Consider the following 23011-nt stretch of genomic DNA (forward strand, 5'->3'; position numbering starts at 1 on the left):
ATCCATAGTACATACTTCATTGGCGTTCTAGGAAATTCCAGTATGGTCAACAAATGGAAAGGATTTTACTATCAATAAGCCAGTGAAACTTAGTCATCTCATTTTTCCAGCTTACATGATATTTGTCCTGTGTGTGGTCTCTTTACCTGGAGAACGGATGGGATAATATGAGCAAAATCATACATAATTGTACACAGAAGTCCAAGAATGTCTTGACGTTTTCTGGATTTTACATATGAGACAATTCCCTATTTATAGTATGAGATATATTTGTAATTTTAACACAGAAATAAATGATCAACACTGTTTAAAATACAATTTTGAGTGCACTGCCATGACTGGTATTTATGCCTGAACCACTGTGAGACTCAGACCATCATTAAAAAGGACCTTCCTGCCTTCCTTTACACTGAATCCGGGTTCCTGCCGATCTTTCACAAGTTCTGCTCTGAGATCAGATGGTGCTACTGTGTTAACGTCACAGATTCCTGTCAAAAAATCCCAAACCGGTCTCCATGTTCATGGCCACCAATAAAGCAGCCAGGTACGTCCCCGGGGGACGGAAGGGTGTAACACTCATACTCAACCCCTACGTGTCCAGCATCTGAGCGCGATCAGTCGAGGTGACATTCTGGCAGAGGTCGTCCCAGGAGAAGCGGGCTCTGTCCCTTTTCCACAGCGTGTCCCAGCCCCTGGCTCCCTGGGACGAGGCAGGAAGAGTCTTAGCATCAGCAGCTAAGCAACTATGGAAAATTTTCGGGGTAGCTGGGGTGTCTTTTATATAATACAGCGTCCGAATCATAGGAATGAAGTCTTGGTTCTGAAGTTCTTTTTTCTCCGTTATTCTATTTTGATATTTGGATGATGTCTCCTCACGCCAAGCAGACGCAACGTTCTTGAGGTTTGATGACTCGGCTAGAAACCCTTTGTACTTGCAGTGTGCTCAGCACTTGGTTCAACAACCTCGTTGTCGGTACGAGTTCCCGGGTATTGAGCCTTCACTTCGGAGGGAATTTGAAGATCAATTTCACCTGCACCTCCGCCAACGCTTAGAATCCTAATTTCTGATTTTTCGTCTGCAGTCCTTGCTATTACCCCTGCTTGGCAGCTTCTTGTCCGTGAATCCCTGCATGCACTGGCGTTTTGTGGAATTGTCGAGAAACCTCCGAAAAGAGTCAACATACCTGCTGTGACCAGAAAACAGGCTCTTCATGGAGATGCCATGTTCGGTTTTCTGAAGAAGCCAGAGCGTGAGGGGAGGTTTCGCGCTCTTGCTTCATTAAGGCTTGTTGCTCCCTGCCACGATCTTCTTACACGTTCTGTCTTATATCTGTCATTTCAGCACATTCTAAGGTGAATTTACTTCTCCACCACAGATCTCAACTGAATTTTCTATAGTCTACAAAGTAATTTGACTATAACCTAAAAATTAAAAGAAAAAAATCACCATTTATTCAGATGTTAGGAAATGTTTTTTTTCTAAATGACTTACTATCTGTCTAGTAGGTACTATATTAGGTATTTGGGATAACACCCACAGTTTCAACATTTACTGTGGAGCTAAGTGTACAAAGAAACAACTGCATCCGATGAGGCGTGCGCCACCAGGATGGGGGTCCGAGGGGTCCCCGTCAGCAGGAAGTCACCAGAGGTCCCAACAGGAGAGGAAGTGGGATGTGGAAGGAGGGGTGGAAGTCTGCTGGTCAGCAGGCCAGGGAGCCAGTGGGACAGCGGACGGAACAGGTGTTCCAAGCTGGAAAAAAACATCATATCCAAAGTCAAAGAAGAGCAGGGAAAAATGACGTAGTTAGGAAACTACATGTGCTAACTGCCTTCACAAAAGTAAAGACAATTATTCAGTCAGCCTGTTAGCAACAATAGCCCACATTTGTGGGAAACTCAGCGGTTTTCGTTATCTCATTTCGCCCTCACAACTTTGTGGTGATCTCCGGCATGATTCCCATCTTTGTAAAATTTATCCAACCTCAGGCAATTCATAAGTGGTGGCGTCGGGACTGGACTGAACTGATTCTGATGACGTCGTCCACCCTTGTTCGGCTACGCCGGCATCGCTTCCGATTCCACGCCGCAGTGGTTCGAGAGTCAGCGTGCCGTTTTAGATGGAAGAGGAACTCGAGCAGATCTGCCTTTTGCAGAAAAGCGATTGGAGGAAAGATGAATTCTAAGTAGGGAGTCCTTTAAGAAGACTATGTTCATGTTTTAATAACCTAGGAAAGAGGTGGTGAGGACCTCAGTTAGGACAGGCAGTCAGTTGTAACGGCAGACAAAAGGGGTATAGGTTCAAGAAACGATTAGGAATTAGCATGGACAGACCATGACGACTGGCCCAGACACTGAGGGTGACTGAGAGGAAAGCATTTCAGGAGAGTCTCTTGGAGTCCTGACTTGTGCAACTCGGTGGGCAACTGTGTCATCCTCAGAAACCAAGAAAAGCAGGGGGGTGTGGGTGATGAGTTTCATTTCTTCAGCCAGATGGGCTACGGAACAGGCTACAGTGTCCAGCAGGCAGTGAATCGGGTAGGGGCTCGAGAACCAGAGACAAATAACTTAGGAGTCAGTCTACATTTGCAGCCATGGGCATGTAGGCTGTTGACCAGGGAGAATACAAAGTGTGGAAAAAAAGGCGCATAGGGACAGAGTAAAGGGGTAAGCTATTAAAGGAGACTAAGGGGTCATCAACCAAGTACGGGAAAGAAGAGGAGCGTGGAGTCAGAGACAGAGAAAGAGAGAAGGAGGGCAGGAGAGTGGATGGTGGCCGCCAGGATGGTCCCCAATGACGGACGGCCCCCTGTGTAGCTCTGTCCCTGCATTGTGGGCAGAAGTTGGCAACTTACCTGTATTAAAAAGAATACGGCAAGAGGGAGGGAGGATAGGTTATACAAAGATTGTCGCTTCCATCCGGAGCACTCTCTTGAATCGCTTGTTCCCGTGGTAGCCAGCTGCCCTGTCATGAGGCCATCTTGGGGACAGAGAAGCCAGCTGCCACCTCAGGCAGTGCCATGGAGAAGCCCCCGGTCATGCCGTGAGGCCCGCCAGCAGCCTGTGGCGTGCGCCTGGAAACCAACACTCCCCAAGGGGAGCTGCGAGAGGACAGAGCACCCCAACAGTCTAACAGTCACCTCAGCAGAGACTCTGGAGCGGAACCACCCAGCTAAGCCGGTTCCGGCTCCCCGGTACACAAAAACTGACATACTAAATATTTGCCGTTTTAGGACACTGGATTTGGGATAATCTGCGGTGCAGCTATCGATCACTAATGCCATCACCTGCAAATGCAGCCAAGAATGAGACAGACAGGACCGAAAGGCCCCTGCCCACTTTGCAGTCACACTTTATATTTTTGTTATGCATACATCTGTCGGTTTTATCCGAGGGCTCGTTCATCACTTTGGTGATGTATTCTGGCCCGTGACTGGCGCACAGCTGAGAGCGGAGATGCAGGGCAGTGTGGTGGGGTGGAGTGTAGGCTCCAGGATCAGAATGCCTGGTCCCGGTCCCTGCCTCCCTCTTCCTTCCCAGGCGGCGGGTGGTCGGGAAGAATATGCAGATCGGTCAGTGCACGGGCCTCCCTGAAGACCGTTCCCAGAGCAGTGCAGGTGCACAGTCAACCATTATTATTGGGGGGAGGGGGGGGGTGCATGTGCAGAGAGAAAGAGAAAGAGGAGAGAGAGATACTTCCATCTATTTTCTCACACCGACAAAACCTTCACCTCTCTCCATTACTCTTTATTTTCCATTCCATCACTTTTTCCCCTGAGATACAATTCTTTATTCAATATGTCTACAAAACGAATCTTTTTGCTCCTCGGTTGGAGTTCACTACCCTGTGGCCTCCATCCCAGACTTTACGTCATGCACCTTTAGAGCAGTCACGCACGGACCTACACCCAGCCCCAAGCCCGGCCGGCCCATCCTGTTCAGAACCCTGACCCTGCTGCCCAGTGGTACAAGACCACCCACCCAATTCCTTGCAATACAAGAATGCCCGTGTGGGACCCCGCCCTCCTCCCACCCCTCTGCCTGGTGTTGCCCCTGAGGGCTGCCCCCAGCAGCTGGCTCCATGGAGTCCTGCCTTCCAGAGTCACTCGCCTTACGGAGTGCGTAAGGGCAAAGCTGACTTTTCTTCAGCCCCAGAGCTTCCTCCCTCTTCTCCTGTTTACTCCACTGCGTACCCTACCGCTGTCGTCCTCCTTCTAACCTCTGGGGTCAGGGCCCCGCGTCCTTCAGATGAGTCGGTTTCAGTGCTTTGGGTCTCTCTGGCTCACGACGGCTGGCGGCCCTCCCTGCCTTCATTCCCCTGAGGCCCTGTCCTTTCTGAGGACCTGGTTCTCAGTTGGTCAGCAGGAGTGCCTTCCTGCACTGGGGTGGACAGTGGACAGCGCGCTGGCTCATCTCTACTGCGGTGTGCTCGGCCCTTCAATGACTCACTCTCTGCCCTGCCCATCAACCAACCCTGTATTCCCCCCCTGGCATTTTCTGTGGCCCCTCACACCATCCCGCCTTCCACCTCTGGAGGGCGGCCTTGCACCAGCGCGGGCAGCGGGCACCCACGACGGCTCCCTTCCCAGGCACCCTCCCCGAGCTGCAGGCTGTGCCCTTCTCCCGTGCCAAGGCTCTGTGCTCTCCGCTGAACGAGGTCGGTGCTGTGCCCTTGTCCTCCACACCTGAAAGACTTCCGCTAACAGCCTATTTACCGGAATAATTTCTTAAACGGCACCTATAAGCCATTTGTCTTTGCACTCTGGTAAAATTAGTCACCCTCTCTACGTCTCGCTGTCCTCATCTGTGGGGATAATAATAGCAGCCGCCTTAAATGGTGGCTGTGCAATTTAAATGATATGATGTATGCAGATGCCCGGTGCTGTCCCTGGCCCACAGGACACAAGCGGTGAGCGCCAGTTACGACGGCTGGCGTCATCGCCGACATCATCAGCTGTGCCGTGCACACACCGCCACCCTTCCGTCTTCCTTAGGTGAAACACTCCTGGGAGGGGCTTTAACTCCAGCCCAGGGGCACGCTTCTTGTCCTCAATATTCCAAATGTGTCTTTTTCTTTCCCCAAAATCACCATCCCCAAAGCAGCCCCAATTGCTCCATCCCTCTGTTTTATTTCCAGAAACAATGGTGAGACTTTTTAGTCTTAAACATGCTAAGGAAAACGTCAACACATTTCTTTTGAGACTCTTGTACCCTTTACTCCTATAAAAATCACCCAGATAAGCCCATTTTCCTCTATCGATCTAAAGCTCACATCACACTTCTTACTGGGAAGAATCTGATTCAGTAAAAAATATTTCCCTTGGGTAAACCCAAATCGAACTGATAGTCAGGGTGTCCAGCGCATATTGTCTTGTTGCACAGCTGTCCTCATCCCTTGTAAAAAAAACAAAACAAAAAAAAACAACCTGGCAACAGATGCATTTTTGCTGGCATGTTTACGGCGCCCTTGTCCTCTTTCACGGCTTTCTGGATGGCCCTTACTTCCCCATGCATCCTCGTCCTGCCTACCTGTAAACTGCATGGAAGGCAAAACAGCCGAAGCGGCCACTGATGAGGATCATGGTCACTCCCTCCCTTTCCCTCCTCCTCCTCCTAACCCTCACCCAGCCCTGCCACAGTGTGCTGTCTCTTCCTGTCCTCCGAGGTTAGAGGTCGTAAGGGAGGGACCTCTAACCAGGCTAAAAAGTGGTATATCTGAAATTCTCTGTTCCACAGCAGGGCACCCATGCAGACTGCTGACCCCAAGAGGTTTCAAGAACCTGACCCACCCTTAGCTCTAACGGCCTCTGTCTACTTCGGAGGTCACTTCTGGAGCTGAAAGAACGCCTACAACCTCTCGCTGGCTCCACTCTCACAGCTGACTGCCCTGGGAGAGGTCTGACCAGCTGTCAGACGGAGATGAGAAAACACAGGCGGAGGAAATAAGGACTGGCCCACAGTCCATCTGATGAGTGGGCACACGGAGCAATTCACAAGCCCACCCACCACTTTTTCTGCAACATCCCCCCGGCGAGGCGGCTCAGGGCACACCGCCCTCGCGTGGAACGCACCTCAGTGCCCATTCTGCCGTCCCTCCCCCTCACGCCCCACCCACAGTGGCAAAGCTTGTCCCTCACCCCCCACAAGGGTGACCAACAAACTGATTAGTTCTATAAATTTGATTTGGTTCGCAAATCCACGTGAACAGGGGAAACATGAACGAGGAGAGAGAGGGAAACTGGGTGAGACTTCGGGCGAGCGCCTTTGACTCTCTGCACCTCCGTCTTCTCAGTGATAAAATGAGAGTTCTTTCTCTCTCTTTTTTTCTTTTTTGCTCATTTGTTCTACTTCCCAGCCCTCCCTCCTGGAGAGCTGTCAGCCTGCTCTCCATCTATTAGTCCTCCTCTATTTTGCTTGTTAGTTCTGTTTTGCTGTGGTACATTTACACGACGGAATACTACATGGCCATTAAAAGAGAACAAAATGTAATGCTTTGCAATAGCACTGGATGGACAGCATCATGCTCAGTGAAATAAGCCAGCCAGAGAAAGACAAATACCATGTGATTTCACTCATATGTGGAATCTAATAGTGGTTAATCTTTAAACAATTATCATGGATCAAGTAATTTAATCCTCAGAAGGACCCTAAGATGTAGGTGGTATTATTTATACCCACTTACAGATGAGGAAGTGCAGGCATGACAAAATTAAGTAACTCATTCAAGGTCACGGGCAAGCAACCGAGCCGAGACTTGAACTCAGAGAGTGAGACCCCAGGGGCAGTCTTCTTAGCCACTAGACTCTACTGCCTTCCTTTTCTTATCCTTTTCCATGAGAGAAAAATATGCTTTTCAATCAGAGAAAAATAAAGAGTGGCTATTAATTTTCCAGTGTTACACAGCACAGATCCTCTCACTTAAATCATCTCCAAGTCTGCCTTTAACAGGTTATCAATCGGCATATTTGGAGCTGTTGCCATAAGATTTCAGAATGATGCCCAGAATAACGAATAGTTTTTACTTACAAAGGAACTTGCACATCGAGCCTCCTTCATCTGCAAAACCTCTCCACATGAAATTAGTCATCTTATTTTATACCCTATTTTTAGGCTGCTTTATGTTCTCTTAACATTTGGTGTACTTGCACATCCAAAGTTGCAGAAACTCGGTGTGTGTGTGAGGACTTACACAGGGGCTCGTGCTCAAAAATTAATTGATGTTCCACGCTAATTTTAGGAATCAGTGTGTCTTTAAATAGCGTGTGCCTTGCCCAGCTTTTGGAGGCTCTGGTGTGAATAAGGAGCGATCATGAAGCACCTGTGTCCTGCTGAGTGCACCTGGCGTTTCACAGTGCACATGCTTCAAACTGTATTTTTTCCTGCCATTTACTCTATTCTTTGATAAAGCACCGAAATAAAGTAACAGGTCAAACTTGTATGTTGCTGAAACAAAGGAATTCCTACTTGGTTACTGACAACTTGCCCTCTTATATAAAGCGACAACATCTGATGATATTATTTCCATCCTGTTGGAATGATTAACTCGTCTCACATGACACCTGTGATACAAATAATAATAATGAAAGTAAAAAAGAAGTGATTTAAATACATTCTTCCGAAAGATAGGCCGCTTGAAAGAGAATGACAAAAATGAGCACGTAGAAACGTTGCGTTTCCGAGAAGCACCAACGGGGTGACCCGGGCAAGGTGGTAAACACTGGCTGTGGCTGCGGCGCACTGGCGCCGCGCTCCGCGCTCTCGCAGTGCTTTGCGCGCTCTGGCCGTGCTCCGTGCTCTCTGGCCGTGCTCTGCGCTCTCGCCGCGCTCTCGCCGCGCTCCACACTCTCGCAACGCCAGCGCCCTGTCTAGGAGTCCTGTATGAAGGACCACACAGGGAGTTTCATTTAAATCCATCAGCCTCCTCGCTGCACCCAGTATGACGTAATCAAAGAACACACACTCCTCCTTCACACCCCTAAAGGTGTTGTGTATACTATATTCAGACCAAGGTTTGGAATTTTGTAACAAAACATATGTCTATAGTTGAATCTAGAATATAATCCAACCATAGCCCACCTAGTTCGGGGCGTCGTGTACCCTAATATAGAATATAAGTCCAAAACAGTAAGCATGTTCACAAAGTGACTTACTACAGCACCAGTTTGTTATCTGACAACTCTGGGGGACAGAAGTCTGGTTGGTGTGTGTCTCCTGGGACACAACCCAGGTGTCAGCAGCAGAGCTGGGCTCCCCTCTGGAGGCTCTCGGGGAGGAGGTTGCCTCGCCTTTTCCAGCTTCTAGAGGCTGCTCCCATTCCTTAGGTCACGGCCCCTTCCACCAACTTCAAAGCCATCAATCGCCAGTAGAATCTGCACATCACATCACTCCGACTCTGCCTCTTCTGTCTCCCTTTTCTCCTTTTCAGAACCCTTGAGACTATACTGAGCCCACTCCAATAATCCAAGGTAATCCCCTCCATTAGAACGTTTGCTGATCGGCTCCCTGAACTCCCCTTTGCGTGTAAACTAACACAGTCACGGGTCCCAGAGATTAGGAGGTGGACGTCTTTGGGGGCCATCCTTCTGTCCACCACACCTTCTAGATGGGTAAATGGAAACCTCGATACAGTGCCCTGGAGTTCACACAAGAAGGCTTTTAAGACCTCAGAGAGAAGACACACTGTAGCCAAGAGGGTCTCCAGTGGTGCCCGCCATCAGAGTCACCAAGCGTTTTCATCTCCTCACGCGTTCCTACGACCAGAAGTCATCTTCCACTCCAGACATGCCTTTTCCCCAATGCCAATTAGTAACGGACATAAAAGAATTTCTGTAGTTCGCCTAGCAAGATCCATCACTGGCTGGGATCAATATTTCGCAATTCCTCATTTGCTCTGTGCCCCGCATCAATGTTTTTGTATTCCACTCAGCAAACAATGACCTCGTGCCAGCAAAATGCCTTGCATGGCGCTGGGTGAGCGTGCACATGCAAGTGCATACACGTATGTGCATGCATGCATTTTGTGTGCTTTGTCTGTGAGCGTGTGTGTCCTGTGTGTACTTTCATGTGTGCACACTAGTTCGGGGGGTGTAGAGAGGGAGGGGGAGAGAGAGGGAGTTACTAAGACAGGAGCATGCAAGACAAGTAGTAAAAAGCACTTCAATGCACTAGTGACACACACACACACACACACACACACACACGGATACTTTCCTGTCTCACTTCCCCGTTCAGGCCCTGAGGCCTCCTTCCCGGCTGAGGCCATGCTCACATCCTGCTTCAGCTCCCGCAGGTCTCCCGGCTGGTCCCCACCCCTTCAGTCTCCCGCCTCGAGACTGTTCCGCGCTCAGCCACAAACACAGCTGCAGCGTGTCAGTCCCAGGCTTAGAAGCAACCCCTTCGTCACTGCCTCCAGAGCAACATGTACGTTTCTCCGCGTGGGATCCGAGGCCCTCGGGGCTCCAGCTTCCCTTCCAGTTTTATCGCCTTGAATGTCACGTGCACTCGGCGTGTGCTTGGGCTGACGGCGATCCCGGCCGCCCCTCGAAGTCAGGCTGCGCTTCCCCACCTCCTCTCCACCTCGGACCCCTGATGGTCCCTCCACCCTCCCCCGTGCTCCCAAATACTGCCCACTCTTCAGGACCCAAGTGCACCGCTGCCCCTTCCACAGAGCACGAAAACGACCCCCCTCCCTTCGGGGCTTCCCAGCGCCTCATCTTCGACCCTTGAACGGAAAGCACCCATATTTGCCTTCGAGCCTTTGCTTTGCTCAATATGGAGGCCCGTCTCCCAGATTACAGACTTCCTGAGAGCAGTCGCTGGGTTCACTCCTCTCCGAAACGTCTGCAGTGACCGGCAGGGCACCTCGCCCGTGGCAAGGACACCGTGGTCAAGTTCGTCAGATTCAACCCACTGGATCCGCAGCATCAACTCCCGGAAGGTTGTCCCCAGCACTGAACGTTTCTGCGGCTACTTCTCCTTGGGGGGGGGGGGGGGGCACAGCTGGGGGGGTGCGTTTGTCTCTACTATTGTATGTTCGCAAACACAGGAAAACAGACAGGAATCGACAGACATCAACAGTGAGGGAACAAGTTTCTTCTGAAAAGGACTCGAAGTCACTGACTGGCCCACAAATGCAAAGGACAGAATGAATGTCGGTCACACAAACACACAAGCAAAGGTGGCGGAACCGCAGATGGCCTTAGGAAAACCAGCAGAGAAATCCCTGTGACTTGTACATCAGTGCTATAGAAAATAACCTATAGATCAACAGGAATTCCCGAGTCTGCGAATGTGCGTATATTTTTAACCAAAACAACTGTTCCATTATGAATATTCATGGTAAAGACACGCCATGAAGCCACAAAGTATTTTTAGTGCGTCTTTGTCATCAGTTCTACTAAATAATTATCATTACAAACCCAAAAATATCTTGAATGGATAATACTGAATAATATAGATCATGAAATCGCATGACAAGGGTACTAGCTGACTCAGAAGACTAATTGTGAGGAGGTGTCGCTCAGCTCAATTGCAAAACCAGAAACCGCGCTGGACGGACCGGCGGGCAGCGGCTGCCAGGCAGGGTCAGGGTGAGGCAGTGAGAACAGCGAGGCACAGGGTCCGGAGCCCCAGCTCTGCTGCTGACGCTGCGACCTTGGAGGCTCTTAATAAAGGTCACCCCGCAGAGGACAAGCAGACCCCTCCCTGAGAGAAACACAGGAACACTAGCAGCCGACGCCGCTCATTCACAGAAAACAGTCTTCACCTGCAGAAAGATTATGCAGGAGCGTGCGTGTGCGCCCACACACACCCTCGCCTTTCTCAGACTCGTGCCTTCTTGCTTAATGGGCCAGTTTAGGGCTGTTAGCCAGACGGCTATTATCTGAGCAAGGGTCACCCATCCGTGCCCTAAATAATAGCAGCTGACAAAAATCATCAAACCACTTTCTCACCCGCAGAATTTACATCTGAGGTCAAAGCTAAAATTATTGTATTTATTTCTAAATTACTTTTGAACAGTAAAAATAATAATATCATTGCATGGTGTTTTTAAATTTCCGAAGCACCTGCCAACTATTTCACTGAACCCTAACAGCCCAATAAAGCCAATGGGACGCGTTTTTGGGCTGTGCAGAACTGGTGTCGGTGGGCTTTCTGAGTGCCTCCCACAAACCTGAGTTTGGGGATACAAAAATGATTCGGACGAGGTCCCCAGCTTCAGGTTTTGTTTAGTGACAGAGACAACACGTTGTGTTCTAATCATTTCTTTACGCGTCTTGGAAATCCCAAGGGGACTTGAAAGGGGGCCTTGTGTTTCCACGGGAAAAAGTAGTGCGTGCAGGGAGGTGCGGACAAACGAAGACACCACAGAGGGCCTCTCTGAGAAGGTGACGTTGTTGTCATTAAAGCTCCCGTTCTACCCGTTACTAGGAGAAGCTCTGTGTGTCACTAAATCCCTGTGAGCCCGACACTCCTCACCCATTAACTATGGATAACACGCGGCACAGGCAGGGTTACCGGGAGGACGCCACGAGACGGCAGGCAGAGGAGCAACGTGGAAGCACAAGGCACCACCCGACAGACACGGCATTGTTGTTACCTGCACTTGGCGGGGCCGCTAACTCGGTTCGCTCCAACGGTGACTGGCCGGCCCAGGACTGCCCCCCACGCCTACCCAGAGCCGGCGCCCCCACGCTGCCCCCTCTGGCGGCCCTCCCCCTGCCCTGTCCACGCAGACTCCGGAGCACACGTTAGCACATGCGCGTACAGAAACACTCCAGCATCTGAAGACCTTTCTGTGAAAGGATGCCTCTAACTCCTAAGAGGATGTTCTCCTCAAAAGGAGGATCCAGCAGAGCATGGTAAGGGAGGAATCGCGATGGGGAACATTATAAATATTTAACAACGGGATAAAACAGTATAAACTTTTTTTTTACAAAGGGTTTTAAACCACCCAAAGTTTCAGAGAATAAAATATGGCAGATCTTCAACTGTTTTAAGTGATTGAAATGTGAACTTCAATAGAAAATATGTGAACAGAAATGTGTCTGGCATTGAGTGGGTATTCAACTGCTGTTGAAATCAGAGATTGGACCCGATCACTTTTACCCCTGACATTGTAATAGTAAAATTTCTCCCCTGGTATAATCTCTAGAAATGCTGCTTTAAGCTCCTCTACTGCGGTCCATTTTTCAGTTCTTCAGAGATAAAATTTCATTCAAATTGGTATCTCTTTACACATATACACACAAGATGAGGCCTGTCCAGTAAGTATCCAGCCACGTACTTTAACAAAGAGACTTTTACTGAAGAAGATGCAAGGTACAAGAAACATTGTAAAGAGGACAATGATGCCTCCGCTGCCTTCAAAGTAGGCACCTTGGGACCTCACACAGGTCTCCCAATCGCCATCAGCTACCCCGTTGTATTTCCCTGAATCTTATTGACAGTCTGAAACCTCTTCCCTTTCAAAGGTTAATTTTAGTTTTGGGAAAATCCAGAAGTTGCAGGGCCCAAACCTGGGCTGTAGCAGGGCTAAATCACCTGGACAACTTGATGTTTCACAAAAAAACTCTGCATGAGACGTGGTGTGTGAGTAGGCGTGTTGTCGTGAAGCTGCCGATCACCAGTTGCCCACAGCTGCGGCCTTCTGGATCAGCTAAACAGTTTCCACGGCGCAACCTTCAAGCTTAACGCAAAATCTGATGCAGATTCACTGCTCTACTCACTCAGTCATTTTTAATGTAATGGCCACACACAGTTCATGTGCTCACTCAACAGCGTCTACCGCCCCCACTGACCAGGACAGCAAAGAGGTCATAGGTCATGCCCATTCCAGTCCACTCTCCTTGGCTGTTAGGTTACATGGATGTTGTGCCAACTGTTTTTGTTATATTAACAGTGGCTAGACTTTTTCTGGACAGACCTTTTTATAATTTATTTATACATATTATATTTGTCCTCCCTTCTTAATAACAGGATAATAGATCTGGAAAATCTTAAGTAAAAATGTATACTTATTGTATATTATGTACCAGACAATGTGATGGGAGATGAAAATAATCAGGCCTTCATGAGAAATTCAAAAATAGTAGTATTTACCAGAGGTATCCATCTGTACGGGGCTCTCCAGAGAAAGAGAAGTAACAGGAGATGGATGATAAGGAATCGGCTCATGCAATTATTGAAGTAACAAGTTCCATTTCCAAGACATCGTGAGGGAGAATTCTCTCCTACTCAGGGGAGGTTGGCCTTTTTGTTCTATTCACACCTTCAACTGATTGGATGAGGCCCACCACAATGGGAAGGGCAATCTGCTTTCCTTACTCCACCATTTAAATGGTAATCTTGTTCAAAAACACCTTCACAGAAACCATCAGGATAAATGTTGGACCAAATACGCAGGCATTCTGTGGCCCAATCAAAATTGAGACATAAAATTAATCACACCATTCCCCTCCCCAAAATCTTTTTTCCTTCTAAATTGCAATAAGAAATGAATCATCAAGGGCAAGTCACTTCGACAAAACACCAAGAAACTGGCTCTCTTCTTGGATAAGGAGGCTGTATGGGCTGCTGGTGCCCTGAAGGCTCTGGCATATTGCGTAGGCTGGTTTGGGCCACAATTCATCTCCGCCACTGACGAGCTAGGTGACCTGGGCACACCACTTCTGTTTCTGAGCCTCGCCTTCCTATTCAAATGGGGAAATAACATATCTGAATACAGTCGTAGTTGGACAGATTAAATGAGATGACTCAGGTAATGCATGGCCATCACATAACAAGTGCTCAATAAACATTAGCTGTTTTAACATTAGTAATCACTCTGATAACTGTGTCCATTCTAGACCTTTCTAAAACATATTAAAATATGACACAATTTCCTTAACCAGGATATTGGTTTCTACGGGCACACATGAGAGGATTGGATCTGTTCCTTGCACACAAAGTTTTATCAGTTGTGTATCCACACGGATCATTTGGCCACCGAGCAAGTCGATCGAAACGATGGTCTGCATTTAGAAAGTCAGTGATGGGGGAGGAAACCCTAAAGCACTGCATGTGAAGAGGGTGAAGGGACATGCGGCTGCAGAGTCCCTCCTGACCCTCTGGCTGGAGCCGAGCTGTAATCAATACCCAAAGAACTCGGCGTTCTATGGCAGGCGGCAAGACAAGAGAGAGACTGTCCCTCCTGTCGACCTTGTCTGTTTGACCCCAGAATGGAAAAGGCCGGGCCCTGGTTGGAAAGGCTTTCTAGGGTGGCCCTGTCATAGTCATTGCGCTAATAACGAGAAGCCGCTCCCCCACGGTGGCCTCGGCCTCCCCCTCGGACGCTTCTGACCTTCCGGGCATCTGCACTCCAACCCTGCTTCCCCCAAAGGCCTCAGACTCCATGGTTTTATTACGATTTGCGAAATTCTTAAAAGTAGATCAATGACTGAGGTGTCCTTCTCCCTCTGCCAGCTCTCCTCACCCTTCCTCTGGAAAATTCATTCCAGTCCTCTGCTTCCTCAAGGTCAAGGTTAAACCTAGGCTGGCATCCTTTCTGATCCTGTCTGCCTGTCTATTTCAGTTCTCGCATCAGCTGCCTTTTCCAGAATCCAGACTCTATGCCGAGTAAGTGACTCCAACTTCAGGGAGCTCGGGTGTGGGGACGCCACCCCGCCCCCACCCGCAAGCCTGCCTCTCCCCTTTCCTCTCTCCCCCTCTTCACATTCCCTTACTCTCTCAGCCAATAGAGGGGTTTTAGCATTTAAATGCGGTCTCTAAACTGCATTTAAAGAATTAACCCATTTTGCCCCTCACTGGTCTAAACCACAGGGTGCCAACCGGACGCTAATTGCTTTCTTCTGGTGGTGTTCCAGACAGCTCCCCCGGAGGAAAGAGCGCACATTCCTGGCCCCAATTGGCTAATTCAATTTTCACCGGCATTAGCCTCTGTCGGAATATTCATGAGCAGGGGAATGAGGACCCGCGGCACAGGCAGGCGGCTGCCACTCGGTCCGGGGAAGGCGCGAGGGGTGAGAGGCGGACCGTGCAGCGCTGCGCTCCGGAGACGGTGACCAAGAGGAGGTGGCTGTTCTCCCCTGCCGGGCCCAGCGCAGGGGGCCGTGGGAAGGCGGAGCAGGGCATCGCTGGTCAGCGCCCCTGCATTGCCGCCCAACTCCTGGTGACCGCACGGAGACTTTGCAAAAGATCCGGAAGCAGAAAAGCTGTGACACTTTTGACGGAGGGGGTAGGGGGGTGGGGGGGTGGGGGCAGTGCTGTGAGCTGGGGCGAAGGGACCCAGCGGGACACCGGCCGCCCAGTGGGGGAGGCAGCGATGTGAGCTGGACGCGCGCCTCGGAGGAGTGTGGACCGAACGTCCCCGGAGAGACGCCAGCCGTGCCAGGTAAAGCGCAGCGATCGGGTTGGGCCCCGTGCGTCTGTCCCCGGGCTCCGGGCTCCGGAACCGGCCGTCTCGGGGAAGTCGTCCCCGGGCTGTGTGCGCGGTCCAGCTCTGCGACGCGCTCTCCCTGCAAATACCCGCCGCCGCTGCGGCGAGCCTGGGCGCGGGTGGGAGTTAGACTTCCCCGGACTTTGGGGGAGAAGGGGACGCGAAGGGACTGTCTGTACCGCGGAGCTGCTCTCTGGGGGCGGGAAGCTGGGATGCAGCGGGGCTGCCAGAGGACTCGGCGCACTGGCAGCTGGAGCTGCGCGCCAGGGGATGGGGATGGAGTACCCGAGAGCCCAGCTCTCGGGGCGCTTGGCCTGGCTTCGCGCTCGTTATGCCCCGCGGGCGGTGGCGCCTCCCTCCGGCTGCCAGTGAAACAGGGTCAGCCTCGTCCCTCGTACCGGGATGCGCGGGAAGGAGGACTGGAGTCCCAGACTCCTGGGAGTCGCGGGAGCCCACGGTCCGGTTCCAGTCCGTGCCTAGCGCTGCACCCCCACCCGAGCTCGGCTGTGGGGGAAGAATGTGGCCGTGACTTGTGTCCCCACCACCTGCCGGACATCGCTGACTCCCCGGATTTCCTGTCTCGGGCCCTGACACTCGCGGGGAAAGCTCTGAATTGCTGGATTGCGGCGCGGGTTGTTTGAGCTTTGCACTTTGTAATTGTGGGGAGCGGGAGGGGGGAGGCGTTGGGACGGGGTGGGGGGCAGGGGGCAGCGAGGGGGTCGGATCTGGTGAAAGTTGCAGATTTGTCAAGAAAACGCCATCGCGGAGTCCCAACCGGCCCTTAGCAACAGGAGAGACCGTGGGCTGTACTTAGGCTGAAGCCGGAGCCTCTGCCTGGCTCTCCACCTCCCGGGCCGGGTGGGGGCTAGAACCTGGAGGGCAGCCCGGAGGCAGCGCCAGAACTTCCCGGCCCGCCCCCCCCCCGCAGAGGCCAGGCGGGGAGTAAGGGCTGGAAGCGGAGCAGTGGGGGGTTGGTCGCCCGGCAGACTCGCAGTTTACTGTTTCACTATTACTGGCATTATCGTCACTGTTAGTAATGCTATCGATGTTGTGACGGCAGGAATGCCAGGGAGGATTTGGTTTGCTGAATGTTGTAGGTGGCCTGGAACGGGCCTGCCCCTCCCCAGATGAACTGACCTCTGACACCCTCCGGTTTCTGATTCGTCTCTCCACCAAAGGGAGGTGTCCCCTCGGAGAGGTGGCCATGCCAGGGGCCCAGCTCAGGCGTGGGCTCCGCCTAGGAACAGCAGAAACACCAAAAGGTCACAGCTGTGTCGTGTGCTTGCCCAGAGGCCACAGATGAAAATGGATTTCTATCCGATTCCCTTCCTCGGTCTCATCTGGCCTGGGAACCGTGAAGGCACTGCCTGTCTTGAACCCCATGTTTGACCCAGCTTCTTCGTCTCACGTATCGTACGACCTGGACATTCGGGTTTCTCTTGGTGGGACCTTCGCAGTCCCCCTGGGCATGTTACTGGGGTGGGGGGGGGCAGGCTTCACTTCCCAACGCTGGGGGCGGCCACAAGGGCACTGGCGGTTGCCTCCTCCGGCCTTGGCCCCCGGTCAGAGCTTGTCCAGGGTCCAGGCTTGGCCAGTGGATGACACAGAAAATAGGGCAAGAGTGTGGGAGAACAGCGTCAGTTAAACCAGCATAGGAGATGAGGTCGAGCCTCCTAGCTGGCCAGATCCCTTCCTGCTCAGAAAAGAGAGACAAACGAAGAGCCAGGAGAAAGTTACATAAATAGGGATCAAAGTCTCAGCGTTTACCTGGGCTCTTGCCGCTGACCTTTGGTGTGACCTTTGCTTTTCAGCGCTGATTCTCCCTATTTGCCAGTGTGTGGGTAGCCACACTTCTCCGAGAGGGCAGGTGTCATCAGATGATCTAATGCTGTACCCCCCACAAAACCCCTGGAGCATCCTGGGGAAGGGCAGTCTGTAAGATACACTTTTTAAAATGTTTTGTGAAAAGTTTGCTACGCTGCAGGTTAAGGAGATGTATTTTTAGCGTGTGTCCCACGTGGCAGTGTAAAATTAAAACGGAAAAATACAAACATCAGAACGACTTAGCATTCTGGACATGCTTGTGCATACTTGTACAAAAATTATCTTTCATTTGGGGCGAGTTGCCCGGGAATGTAATCCGTGTGTACACTATTGAAACACCCCCTCCTACCTTTGTCCCCTGTAAAATTTTATGACCCAGTTCTCACAGGAAAGGCGATGCGAAAGTAGGAAGTGCTGGGGGAGGGGGGGCTGAGAGGCGGGAGCAAAGGGTTGTTAGGGGAACAGTCCCAGGGGGTTTGGAGACTGGAGTAGAAAGAAGGAGGCCATCGCCCCTGCAAGGCAGGGAAACGTTCTTCTGGGAAAAAACAGCTGAGCACGTAGCGCAATGGGGCCCAGCACTGGCTGCCGTGGCCTCTCAGATCCAGGGAGGGGACTCAATCAGGTGGTTCAAGGAGGGCCAACCAAGGTGTGCTCCCCTGCCCCCGTGCTGAAGGTGCCGCCTTCCTCGCACCCTCGGACTGGAGTTCACTGCTCCGCCCGGTCTCTGGGGCGCAGCAGTGCCCCTCGCCTTTTCAGAGAGGCTCCGACGTGGTCTCTCGGCCCCGGACACGCTGGTAAATACTCCCCAGCCTCTGACGCCCCTCAAAGACGTGCAGCTGTTGGCGAATTTGAGTAAATAGTTGGAAGTAATCAAGAGAGCCACTGAAAAGTGAATATGTTTTCCCCTGGTGGAGAAGTTATTGAATGCCTTTTGAGCTAGAAAATTAGCAGTTTAGAAAAGCAGGAGGGATTTTCCTTGACTTCCCTTACCCATAAACCAGTGGCTGTATTTTTCTCTCCCTCATAGTGGTGAGCACTGTTCGGTTCAGCATTTTTTCCGATTTTGGACTTAGAATGGGGATTTGCCTGGTGGAGTTCTATGGACAGAGGAGAAACGTACAGAGATACGGAAGGAAGGGCTGCCGTGGCTGGGACATAAATCAGCCAGAATATATGGGGGGTGATGAGAATGGGCCTTTTCACCCTAAAAAAAAAAATGTCCACTTTGGAAGAAAAAGGAGTCTGATTATTGGCATCCAAGGCTGAAACCAAGGCAGCTGATGCTGGGAGAAGCCAAAGGGCAGTTCTTCTCAGTTTAGAAACAGCAAGACAGCCCCTGCCAGAGATCGCTGTAAACACGGAATAAAGATTTCATTGTGGGCTGGTGTGACCGGAATAATTAGACCGTTGATTGTTCACGCTGATCTGGTGGTGCTGCCATCAGGGGTGCAGAGCAGCGAAAAGAAAAGCCAGGGAAAACCAGAGAAGTGACCCCTTACTTCTATCTTCGCTTGTTTCGCTCTGATGACACTTTGGGAAATCCCAGTAATTTTTTAAAAATACGTACAAGCGTATCTGTGTTCCCGGAACACTGGGAACCCTGGGGGACTAGGACCCGCCGCCGCCTCTGCCCTCCCCAGGCTCTCCTCTGGATGTGGACAGAATTCCCCACCCAAACGCAGCGTGGGAAACGACAGTGAGAGTGAAAGCTTTATGTGACGACGAGGGTATTAATAGATTTTAGTTAGGTGCAAACCTTCGTGTCAGCGCCATCAAAATACACGCCAACAGCGCCAGGTTTCTGCACTTCTCCCACGTGTGCGCCACAGGCGTGCGGGGTTTAAGGAGTACCTATCGCCTTGTTTGACATTTAAGTATTTTCCACTGTGAAACGAACTGCCTAGAGATGAGTCTTGCACGTTTGACTGAAGAGATCGCCCCCGGTGTATTTTCATGCCGATTCAAAGATGAGAGACAATGCACGTTTAAGTGACCCGGGTGACTGCCAGCCGCTGAGCGTCCACGGTCACCGTCCGCGGTGGACTGGGACTCACTGTCATTTACGACAAGATGGCACTGTCATCAACCCCTTCCGAAAGGGCTTGTGCAAGTGAGGCGGTGAGGAGGGGGCCGCAGAGGGCATTCGGCGCACGGTGTGCGGGGAGGGGAGGGGAGCAGCCCGCCTGCAGCACATGCACACCCGCCCTGCGTCCCGGCACTGGCGGGGAGCATGGCGCAAGGTTTTCATTATTTTAAATTTTAAAAAGGAGCACATTCAAGTATCGATGTTACGTGTAATTGTTCTGAGAGTAAAAGCACTATGTTAAAAAAAGTGTAAAAAATTACATCAAGTTATACCGTCCCATAAAGAGAAGAACTTAGCTTCTCCAAGGTACTCATTCTGTCTCGATGTGTTCAGGAGGTACAAAACTATCTTTACCAACTTAAGTTTCTTTTCTTCACCATGAATCAAAGAGATGGCAGGGGCAAAAGACTCACTAAACTGTTCAAAAGCGTAAGTGGCTGAAAATTATGGAACTATCTAGCTTTCGTAAGGCAAAATTCTTTATAAAACTGTCAACTGCAATTAAAAATAGAAAATCATATTGCCACGTTAAATTGTGGCAGCAACCCATTTTCAAGAGAAATTTAGCCTTTTCTCATTTAATTGCTATTCATGGTTTGCTAGATTTTCAGAATAATCTGCCAATCTCCTGCTAACCAAGACCGTCTAGTGAAGGACTTCCCTAATTACATATGGATTAACTTAACTTTAAAACCCTCAGAATAGTCAACTCAGAGCATTACTCAAGTGTGATGCAAAACAGAAACGATCCAATTCCCCTCAAGGTATATGCAATAATTTTTAAGCTTAAGGAATCATAAAAGAGAACATTTGGTATGGAAATACATCAGTGAATAACTACAATAAAGGAGTCAGGAAAGCTATAAACGTGGGTCTTTAAAATACGCTAAGTTATAATGGCGCCACTCTCTTTTCTTCCGAAGTAGTACAAGCTGGTCACGTGAAATACCGCGAAAAGAACAAATGTCAGAGACGTGCCCGGCACTGCCTGAACTGGGGGTGTCGTTGCTATTTATAAGAACGTTTCATGGTCTAATCAAAAGTTTAGACTGTATTCTGACTTACATTATGACCATTTTAAAAGAGGTATCTTTATGAAAGAGATATTTCTTTATAGCTTTATAGCTCCTACCTGGAATCTTACACGTAGGAGATCCTCAAATATGTGTTGATTTGGTTCTTTGATAAGGAAAATTAAATTAAGTTAATGAAATGTCCGAGTTAGATGGATTTATATATTTAAGTCAGATACCTAAATGGTCTTTGTTACTTTTTACATTCTTTCTCTAAACTGGCGAGAAATGCTTCTGCCCAACAGTAATAATCATTGGTAATAATCTGGTGTGAGCCGAGGGAGGTAAGAGAGTAGAAACATTTAAAGGCCTTCCTTTCTTCTTTCTGGTGTTGCCTGAACTCTGAGTGTGTGTGTGTGTGCGCCCATGCAAGTGGTTAAAAATACGCAGTATCTCTTCGTGATCAAGACGCTACCTCATCAAAAGGCTGTTATTCTCGACTCGTCGACACAGACCCCACCTTTGAAGTACTGAGTATTAGGCCGATTATGACTAAATGGCTCCGTGTTCTCTGCTGTATCAAGTCGTCAAAGGGGAATTAATAAAATAATTTCATTCCATGGCAATGGCAACAGCTGGTTGTCACGGAAGTTTGTCTGACACGGCCGACCGGTCAGGCCCTGCCACACGACTGCAGCACCGCACCGTCCCACGTCCGCCAGGGAGACGGACACCTACCCCCGGTGCTTCTCGCTGGGATCACCTGTGGCCAGTGCGCCTGCTCACCTAGCTGCTCCTGCACCCGGTCTGTAACTAATACAGGAAGCCACGGGAACCTCCTACCAAAAAACAAAAAACGGGTGCTCATAAGGAACTAAAGTGTTTTTCTTTCTTTTAGACCTGACCGTAGCTGAGTGAATAAGGTGGTCTTAGTGTTTTCCTAGAGAACAGCACACAGTAGAATGCACTGTTGGGAGCTGGCAGTCAACAAAAAACCAGGAGAGAATTAGCATGGAAATCCGATTACCGGTTGTTCCCGCGGTGAGCTGTTCACTAGGGCTCGAGTTAAGGTGGTGGTGAAACAGCGTGGAAGGGTGGGTGGTGCAGGGCCCTTGTCCTCTGGCTGATATTTTTGGATGGAACCAAACTTTGGTTTCCGCTTTCCAGAAATACACTAAAGCACAGTTTATTAAGTAGTAGCTTATGCAAATTGGTAGGCAGGTATTTTTTTAAAGACTTTATTTACTTATTTTTAGAGAGAGAAGAAAAGAGGGAAAAAGAGAGGGTGACAAACATCATATGTGGTTGCCTCTCATGCACGCCCCCACCCCACAACCAGTAATGGGTCCACAACCCAGGTTTGGGACCTAGCTGGGAATCAAACCGGTAACCGTTTGGTTCATAGGCCAGCACTCAATCTACTGAGCTACACCAGCCAGGGCTGATGGACAGGAATTTTAAGTGTGCACCTAAGTATAAGTATTTTAGATGTATCTATAAAACACATCTAAACCCATCTAGTTGCTGCAGGTAATGTCTTCCTGAAGGAATTCTGTATCATAGTCATTTTCACTTTGTTTCATTTTATAAAGTCAGTATCGCTGCACCCTTATCAAGTCCTAATTGGGTTAATTTGTAGATATTATGAATAATTGATGAGCTTACCATAATTTGTTTTAAAATCAACAGAAGTAATTTCATTTAGCAATGTAATTAGAAGCTGGCTAAAGAAATTTCATTTAGAAGTAATTTCTAAAAGCAACCAAATACATGCTTTTTAATTTGAAAGATTATTAGCACTCTGATAAGAGGAGTGAACACAAACCTTTGCATTTAGGATCTTTCCCCTGCAAATGTGATTTTTTACTAGACATGGAAAGTGGGTGGTACTGCCTGCTTACCACCTTTTAAGGTCAAGGGAAATCCACTGAGACATTTCAGCCACCTCGCGCCCACCCACCACACAAGCCCACAGACTTCTCTCGCCTTCGCTTTCTAGTCCACGAACCAACGCAGGTTCCAGCATCCCTCCTTGCAAACGTCTTGATTCCCTGCATCCGGGGCTCACCTGGGGTGTGATGTGCAAAGGCGCCGCCATCACGTCACTGAAAGAAGCCACGCTTGAGGGCATGTGTCCTGTGAGCTTTTTTCTTTTTGGATATTAAGTAAGAATCTAAATCTGTGCCCATACTCTGCACGAAGTGGCAAGAACTCCCGAGGATGCTCATCTTATATAAATAACTATCTTGCATCACTTTGTGTGCTTTCATTATTATCGCTGTAAATCGCATTGAAAGCAAATAGTATCTAGCAATCAAAGTACATCTCCATTAACACCGCAGTTTTGAAATGCGATAATTGTATCTGGTTTACCCCTTAGCCCATGTTCGCATCTCCGTAATACTGGGAACACTTATTTCAGCCTGAAAATGTGAGGCGTACTTGCATTTGGAAACAAGACCCTCACGTAGTCATTAAAAAATTAATCCACTTGTCAGTTCGTCATCTCAGTGGAATACTTCAGGCAGCTCAGCACAGGGCCTACCATCTGATCCACGAGGCTGGCGAACATTTGGAGATCAAATTGCTGAGGGGTGTTCTTTAAATACAGGAAAACAACAGCTTTCTCCATGATATGGAAGTGCTGTCCAT

The 23011-nt window shown here is 49.7% G+C and overlaps 1 protein-coding gene and 1 pseudogene across 1 annotated transcript in view; one reads left to right on the forward strand and one right to left on the reverse strand.

Moving 5' to 3' along the window:
• Positions 1-345: 345 nt before the first annotated feature.
• Positions 346-23011, reverse strand: part of LOC123825985 — a 32005-nt pseudogene continuing 9339 nt past the window's right edge.
• CDH20 (cadherin 20) overlaps positions 15258-23011 on the forward strand; it is a 172918-nt gene continuing 165164 nt past the window's right edge. Inside the window, exon 1 of the mRNA XM_045850344.1 lies at positions 15258-15391. The gene's annotated coding sequence lies outside the window, so the exon portion shown is untranslated. The remainder of the gene's footprint in view (positions 15392-23011) is intronic.

The sequence above is a fragment of the Phyllostomus hastatus genome, unplaced genomic scaffold (assembly GCF_019186645.2).
Source record: "Phyllostomus hastatus isolate PE091 unplaced genomic scaffold, TTU_PhHast_1.1 phas_contig_80, whole genome shotgun sequence".
Taxonomy (NCBI): Eukaryota; Metazoa; Chordata; class Mammalia; order Chiroptera; family Phyllostomidae; genus Phyllostomus; species Phyllostomus hastatus.